At 44.5% G+C, this 8,477-nt stretch overlaps 1 non-coding gene across 1 annotated transcript; it reads left to right on the forward strand.

Moving 5' to 3' along the window:
• The first annotated feature begins 1,285 nt into the window (after positions 1–1,285).
• Positions 1,286–1,423, forward strand: LOC114807235. Its single transcript, XR_003755287.1, has one exon. It is a non-coding gene; the product is annotated as a small nucleolar RNA SNORA7 (small nucleolar RNA).
• Positions 1,424–8,477: the final 7,054 nt, after the last annotated feature.

Consider the following 8,477-nt stretch of genomic DNA (forward strand, 5'->3'; position numbering starts at 1 on the left):
GACCTTGGGCAAGTCACCTAACTTCTCGGGGCCTCAGTTTCCTCATCTATAAAATGGAGATTAAATATCTTTTCTCCCACCTACTTAGAGTGTGAGTCCCAAGTGGGACAGGTTCTGTGTCAGACTTGATTATCTTCTACCCCAGTATTTAGCAGAATATTGGCCCATAGTAAACACTTAACAAATACCACAATAATTGGGTGCCTATGCTGTGCAGGGGAAAGTATCAGGTGCTTCAGAGGGTACAAATGAGTTAAAAGACACGGTCCCTGTGCTCGAGGAGTTTATCGTCTAAAAAGGAATATGAGCAAATTCCAAATTATGGGAGCAGGATGATGAACAAAGATGCAACTGGTGATAACAAGACTGTAAACTCGTCCCTCTAGACTGGAAGCTCATTGTGAACAGGGAACATGTCTACTACCTCTGTTATATTGTACTCTCCCAAGCAGTGCTCTGCACACAGTAAGCTCTCATTAAATATGATAGATTGATAAGAGTAAGGAAGGGTAGAGACTAAAGAAAGTGAATCGGTGAAGCTCCCTCTACCCACTCTGTATGTTATGCTTTTCCCAAGTGCCATGTAGAGCACTCTGCACACAGTAAGTGGTCAATAAATATCACTGATAGATTCATTGATTGATATACATGTGAGTGGTAAAGGAGGTTGTTGGGGTAAGATGAGGGCAGCTGTGGCCTGGCAGACCTGAAAGCAAGTCGTGGTTTGAAGATGGGTTTGGAAGGAAGCAACATGGACTAGTGGAAAGACCACAGGTCTGGGTGTTCTAATCCCAGCTCTGATACTTGCCTGTGGGGTCAACTTGGGCAAGTCACTTTGCTTCTCAGCGCCTCAATTCTCTCATCTGTAAAATGGGGATTCAGTGCCTCTTTTCCCTCTTCCTTAGGCTGTGAGCCCCAGGAGAGACTGGGCCCATGTCCATCCTGATTGTCTTGTATCTCCCCCAAAACTTGGCACATAGTCTTTGCCCAACATACACTGCAATCATTCTAGGAAAGAAGAGTGGAAGCAGAGAGCTTGAAGCCAATCATCAAAAGTTTCAACTTAAGAACTCTGGCTGAAGGTTGATCAATCAATCACTTAATCCATCAATCAATCATATTTATTGAGTGTTAAGTGTGTGAAGAGCACTGTACTAAGCACTTGGGAGAGTACAATATAACAGAGTTGGTAGACACATTCCTTGCCTGCATTGAACTTATAGTCTAGAGGGTGTGATAGACATTAATATAAATAAATAAATTATGGATATGTACATAAGTGCTACCCCTCTCAGGGTCGCACCTGGAGAGTTTCCAACACTCCACCAGTCTTGAATATGGAAGGGAGAGTCAAGCAGAGGCCTAACCATTCCATTGCTACCTTGGGCAGTGGCTAGACAGTGGAAGGCAATCTGCCACAAATCAGATCTCACCTGTGCTGGGCAGCAGCAGCATGCTGCAATGTTGTGAAGGTTGATCCAGAAGGACTTGGTGACAAAGTGAATATAGGAGAGATGAACCAAGGGTTATGCCAAAATTCCAGGATTGTGAAACAGGAAGGATGGTGGTGCCATCTACAGGGATTGGAAAGTTGGGTAGAGGACAGGCTTTGGGTGGGAAGATAAGGAGTTCTCTTTTAGACAGGTTAAGTGTGAGGTAACAGTGGGACATCCAATTAGAGACATCATGAAGGTAGGAGGAAATACGAGACTCCAGAGATCAGGGCTGGGGATGTAGATTTGCAAATAATCCACATAGAGATTATAGTTTTGAAGCCATGGGAGCAAATGGGTTCTCCAAGGGAGTAGGTGTAGATGGAGAATATTCATTCATTCATTCAATAGTATTTATTGAGCACTTACTATGTGCAGAGCACTGTACTAAGCACTTGGAATGTACAATTTGGCAACAGATAGAGACAATCCCTGCCCACTGATGGGCTTACAGTCTAATTGGGGGAGACAGATGGACAAAAACAAGACAACTTAATCACGATAAATAGAACCAAGGGGATGTACACCTCATTAACAAAATAAATAGGGTAATAAAAATATATACACATGAGCATAGTGCTGAGGGGAGGGGAAGGGAGAGGGGGAGGAGCAGAGGGAAAAGGGGGTAAGGGGACTTAGCTGAGGGGAGGTGAAGGGGGAGCAGAGGGAGCAGAGGGAAAAGGGGAAGCTCAGTCTGGGAAGGCCTCTTGGAGGAGGTGAGCTCTCAGTAGGGCTTTGAAGAGGGGAAAAGAGTTAGGTTGGTGGAGGTGAGGAGGGAGGGCATTCCAAGACAGCAGTAGGACATGGGCCAGAGGTTGATGGCGGGATAGGTGTGAACGTGGGACAGTGAGGAGGCGGGCGGCAGAGGAGTGGAGCATGTGGGGTAGGCAGTAGAAAGAGAGAAGGGAAGAGAGGTAAGAGGGGGCAAGGTGATGGAGAGCCTTGAACCCCAGAGTGAGAAGTTGTTGTTTCATACGGAGGTTGATAGGCACTCACTGGAGGATTTTAAGGAGGGGAGTGACATGCCCAGACATTTCTGCAGGAAGATGATCCGGGCAGCGGAATGAAGAATAGACTGGAACGGGGAGAGACAGGAGGAGGGGAGATCAGAGAGAAGGCTGATACAATAATCCAGTCACGATATTCTGAGAGCTTGTACCAGTAAGATAGCCATTTGGATGGAGAGGAAAGGGTGGATCTTGGCGATATTGTAAAGATGAGACTGGCAGGCATTAGTGACGGATTGGATGTGTGGGGTGACTGAGAGAGCTGAGTCAAGGATGACACCAAGGTTGCGGGCTCAAGAGATGGGAAGGATGGTCGTACCATCCACAGTGGCAGGGAAGTCAGGAAGAGGACAGGGATTGGGAGGGAAGATAAGGAGCTCAGTTTTGGACATGTTGAGTTTTAGGTGGCAGGCAGACCCCGACCCAGAACTGAACACTGAGGGACTTCCACAGTTAGGGGTTGGGAGACAGAGGAGGAACCCATGAAAAGGCCCAAAAATGAACAGCCAGAGAGAAAGGAGGACAAGGAGAGGACAGTGAAGCCAAGGTTTAATAATCTTTCCAGGAGAAGTGGGTAGTCGACAGTGTCAAAGCAGCTGAAAGGTCGAGGAGGATTAGGATGGAGTAGAAGCTGTTGGATTTGGCAAGAAGGAGATCATAGGTGACCTTTTTGAGAGGAGTTTTATGGAGTGAAGGAGGAGAAGCCAGATTAGAGGGGGTCAGTGAGAGAAATGGATGAGTTGAAGTAGAGACAGTGGGTGTAGACAACTCAGTCAAGGGGTTTGGAGAGGAATGGTAGGAGAGAGATGGGATGATGGATTGATGATGTTAGTTTTAGTTTTAGGTTGATGGTTTTAATTCACAGGTGTCATTTCATTTTTTCATTGCTCCATGGATGACTGATGATGGCAGAAATGTTATTCACCGTTCCACATGGTCTATAGAGAACTGACAGCAAAACTCACTCAGGCTCCTCACTATCTCAAGACATTTACACAGATGGGACACATGCCCAGGTTGGCTTTCTTTTTGCTAATTAACTGTTTTGGCTGAAAATCTCTCCTACCCACAGCAGACCAGACTGAGTCAAAGTAATGTTTATTGAACTCTTTTAGCTGGCCAACCCAGTCTTATTGTTCAGAAACTATTGTCATGGTTTAGCATTTTACAAAAGTGAGTAGAAGTACTCTGGCTTAGCGAGTGAGTGAGCTAAGGAATTGGAGTGTGGCCTGGTGGAAAGAGCCCAGGCTTGGGAGTCAGTGGACTTGGGGTCTAATCCTAGCTTTGCCAGTTTACTGCTTTGGGACCTTGGGCAAGTCACTTAACTTCTCTATCCCTCTGTTTCCTCATCTGTTTCATAGGAATTCAGTCTCTATAATAATAATAATAATAATAATGTTGGTATTTGTTAAGCACTTACTATGTGCAGAGCAATGTTCTAAGCGCTGGGGTAGACACAGGGGAATCAGGTTGTCCCACGTGGGGCTCACAGTCTTAATCCCCATTTTACAGATGAGGTAACTGAGGCCCAGAGAAGTTAAGTGACTTGCCCACAGTCACACAGCTGACAAGTGGCAGAGCTGGGATTTGAAGCCATGACCTCTGACTCCAAAGCCCGTGCTCTTTCCACTGAGCCATGCTGCTTCTCCAAGAATATTGGAGATATTCTCTGTTCTTCTTCCTACTTAAACTGGGAGCCCCATGTGGGACAGGGACTCTGTCTGACCTAATTATCAGCGCTTAGAACAGTGTTTGGCTTAGAGAAAGCGCTTAAAAAATACCACCATTGTTTCATTCTTGGTCTAATGCAGGGGCTCCTAAGTGTGATCAAAGTCAAACCTATGGGATTGGATAAATCTTAATCTTGGAGGTCATGCTGGGTAGCAAAGATAAATCTGAAGACAATAGATGAGTTGTTAAAAAAAGTTCTCTGAAAGTTACCCCCCTATTCAAGTGTAAAAATCTGGAAGCAGGGAACATGTTACATCTCTGTTGTTAGCTTCCCAAGCACTAACACAATGAAGCAGGTTCTTTGTTGACCTGCCTCCCTTGTGTCTTTCCCCTCTCCAGTTCATACTTCACTCTGCCACTCGGATCATTGTTCTCAAAAATTGTTCTGCACACGTCTCCCCGCGCCTGAAAACTCCAGTGGTTGTCCGTCCATCTCTGCATCAAACAGAAACTCCTCACTATGGGCATCAAAGCACTCAATCAGCTCTCTCCCTCCTACCTAACCTCCCTCCTCTCCCATTATAACCCAGCCTGCACACTTTGTTTCTTCTAATGCCAACCTATTCAATAATAATAATAATAATCATAATAATCACAATGGGGTTTGTTAAGTGCTTACTATGTGCCAAGCACTGTTTTTAACGCTGGGGTAGATACAAGGTAATCTGGTTGTCCCACTTGGGGCTCACAGTCTTAATTCCCATTTTACTGGTGAGGTAACTGAGGCACAGAGAAGTTAAGTGACTTGCCCAAAGTCACACAGTCCCAATCTCGTCTCTTACTGTCAACTCCTTACTCAAGCTCTTCCTCCTGCTTGGAACTCCCTCCCTCTTCCCATAAGACAGATTTCCAAATCTCCTCCTATTCAAAGCCTTATTTAAAGCACTTCTTCTCCAGGAAGTCTTCCCTGACTACCTATTTCATTTCCCCACCCTACTTTCCCTTCCTTTTGCATCATCTATGGGGTTGGTACTGTACCCTAACCTCTTTGATATTCGCTCCACCCTCACCCCTGCACTGGTGTAGATAGAAATGTCAAACAGGGGAAGTATGGGAAAAGCAGCGTGGCTTAGGGGAAAGAGCTTGGCTTGGGAGTCAGAGGTCATGGGTTCTAATCCTGGCTCTGCCACTTGTCTGCTGTGTGACCTTGGGCAACCCACTTAACTTCTCTGTGTCTCAGTTACCTTATCTGTAAAATGGGGATTAAGACTGTGAACCCCACATGGGACAATCTGATTACCTTGTATCTACCCCAGAGCTTAAAACAGTGCTTGACACATAGTGCTTAACAGAGACCATTATTATTATTATTATTACTTCTGTACAATCCATATGTTCTCTTGCTTCCCCATCTGTAATTTATTTTAGTGTCTATTTCCCCGACTAGATTTAAGGGCCTTCAGGGCAGGGATCATGACTACAATATTTCAAAAGCCCCAAGCCCTTATTTCAGTGCTCTGCGCACAGTAAACCAAACTGATTCTCTTCCCCTCTTCAAAACCCTACTTAAAACTCACCTCCTCCAAGAGGCCTTCCCAGACTGAGCTCCTCTTCTCCCTCTACTCCCTCTGCCATCCCCCCTTTACCTCTCCGCAGCTAAACCCTCTTTTTCCCCTTTTCCCTCTGCTCCTCCACCTCTCCCTTCCCATCCCCACAGCACTGTACTCGTCCGCTCAACTGTATATATTTCCATTACCCTATTTATTTTGTTAATGAATTGTACATCGCCTTGATTCTATTTAGTTGCCATTGTTTTTACAAGATGTTCTTCCCCTTGACTCTATTTATTGCCATTGTTCTTGTCTGTCCATCTCCCCCAATTAGACTGTAAGCCCGTCAAACGGCAGGGACTGTCTCTATCTGTTGCCGACTTGTTCATCCCAAGCGCTTAGTACAGTGCTCTGCACATAGTAAGCGCTCAATAAATACTATTGAATGAATAAACGCTCAATAAATACCTTTGATCATTACCAACAGCATTTATTGAGCACTACTCTGAGCAGAGCGTAGAACTGGGAGCCTGCTTTTTGCAGAACACTGTGATGAAAGTCTTCCTCATGTTTGTGCAAGTGGTTAACAGAGTAATTGGCACAGGAGGAAAACAAAATATCCTGCAGGGACAATTCATTCATTCAATCTTATTTATTGGGCACTTACTGTGTGCAGAGCACTGTACTAAGAGCTTGGAAACTACAATTCAGCAACAGAGACAATCTTTACCCAACAACAGGTTCACAATCTAGAAGATGGAACTCCCTTTCCATATGAGGGAGTCAGAACAGTCAGAAAATCAAGCCACTCAATTTGTTCTCGCTCCCATGCAGGGGGAGGAGAGGAACCCTGTCATTGGGCAAACCCTGTAACAAAGAAGATATAAGATCTCTTAGCCCTCATTTCTAGCTCATTAGCTTCTCATTATAATAATAATAATGTTGGTATTTGTTAAGCGCTTACTATGTGCAGAGCACTGTTCTAAGCACTGGGGTAGATACAGGGTAATCAGGTTGTCCCACATGAGGCTCACAGTCTTAACCCCCATTTTACAGATGAAGTAACTGAGGCACAGAGAAGTTAAGTGACTTGCCCACAGTCACACAGCTGACAAGTGGCAGAGCCAGGACTCGAACCCATGACCTCTGACTCCAAAGCCCGTGCTCTTTCCACTGAGCCACGCTGCTTCTCATTATCAATAACTTGGAGGTAAGGGGGAGGGAGTCTTTCAGGTTGCATTGCCCTCCAGAGTGGGTAGTGCTTTCTAGTTTCACTGTTTATCTCTTCTTGGCAAAATAGTCTGACTATAAGCTTATTTTTCAAGACCCCTCTTCCTTCTAATATAGTCAGTGCAAGACAGCTGAGACCTAGGGTCTCGCCAAATTCCAGTTTTGCATAGTAATCCAGCAGAGAAAAACTAAAGCTTCCATGAAGCACACTACCTAGATCATTTCATCTGAGGAAGAGAACATCAGACTAAGCCTTTTTCCTAATGTGTTTTCCTGCAAAATTAGCACATATTTCATGGATTGTACATGCCTCCAAAGGTGAATTTCACAATCAGTGGCAGTTCTAGATATATAGATAGATAGATAGATAGATAGATAGATAGATAGATAGATAGATAGACAAAGAAGCAGCATGGGCTAGTGGATAGAGCACTGGCCTGGAAGTCTGAAGGACCTTATGCTTAGTACGATTGATCGATTGATTGACCTGGGCTTTAATCCTGGCTCTGCCACTTGTCTGTTGTGAGACCTTTGTCAAGTCACATAACTTCTCTGTACCTCAGTTACCCCATCTGTAAAATGAGGATGAAGACCGTGACCCCCATCTGGAGCAGGGGCTATGTCCAACCTGATTAGCTTGTATCTACCCCAGCACTTAATACAGTGCTTGACGCATAGTAAGTGCTTAACAAATACCAAAAAAAAAATGGATTTTCTGTATGTCTGGGGATAGTACATGGATTTAGGCTGGGAAGGACAAGTGAGCCCACAAAGAATGGATGTGATGCCAAACTGCTTTGCTGAATTTCCGTGACTTTTCTAACAGAAAACTCATATCAATCACTCTGTATGACAGGATCACAAGGTTGACATTTAATGAGAAAAATCTGTAGCCCATGCGACTCCAGGATGCTGCAGCACTTAAAGCCAATCAGATAATTCAGCATACTCTGGCAAGCGAGAATCTCCAAATAGTATTCTGAACTTCGACATCAATCACAGGATGTCAAATCCATCATGAATTTATTAATGCCAAGTATGTATTTTAAAACCCAGCAGAATGATTTCAACATTTCATTGGTGCTTTTCAATTCAGACTATTGCAAATCAATGATGTCCAAACAGCTGATATTTAAGGACATAAGCTCCCTCTAGACTGAAACCTCGTTGTGGGCAGGGAATGTGTCTGTTATATTGTTATGTTGTACTCTCCCAAGTGCTTATTATAGTGCCCTGCACACAGTAAGCACTCAATAAATGCCATTGATTATTGATTGAGGATTGACATGCCCAAATCAACACACCAGAACAATCACCCACTGTGACATCAATGGGGTTTCTCAGCCCAAAATCTTGTCCTTTAGGCCGCAAGCTTATTGCGGGCAGGGAATGAATCTACCAACTCTCTTGTATTATTATATTGTCCTGTCCCAAGCACTTAGTACAGTGCTCTGCACACACTGAGCACTCAGTAACTATGAATGATTGAAAGAGATCTTTGGAGTCAGTTTAGGAACCTCCCTGGA

This window comes from Ornithorhynchus anatinus, chromosome X1, assembly GCF_004115215.2.
Source record: "Ornithorhynchus anatinus isolate Pmale09 chromosome X1, mOrnAna1.pri.v4, whole genome shotgun sequence".
NCBI classification, from domain to species: Eukaryota; Metazoa; Chordata; class Mammalia; order Monotremata; family Ornithorhynchidae; genus Ornithorhynchus; species Ornithorhynchus anatinus.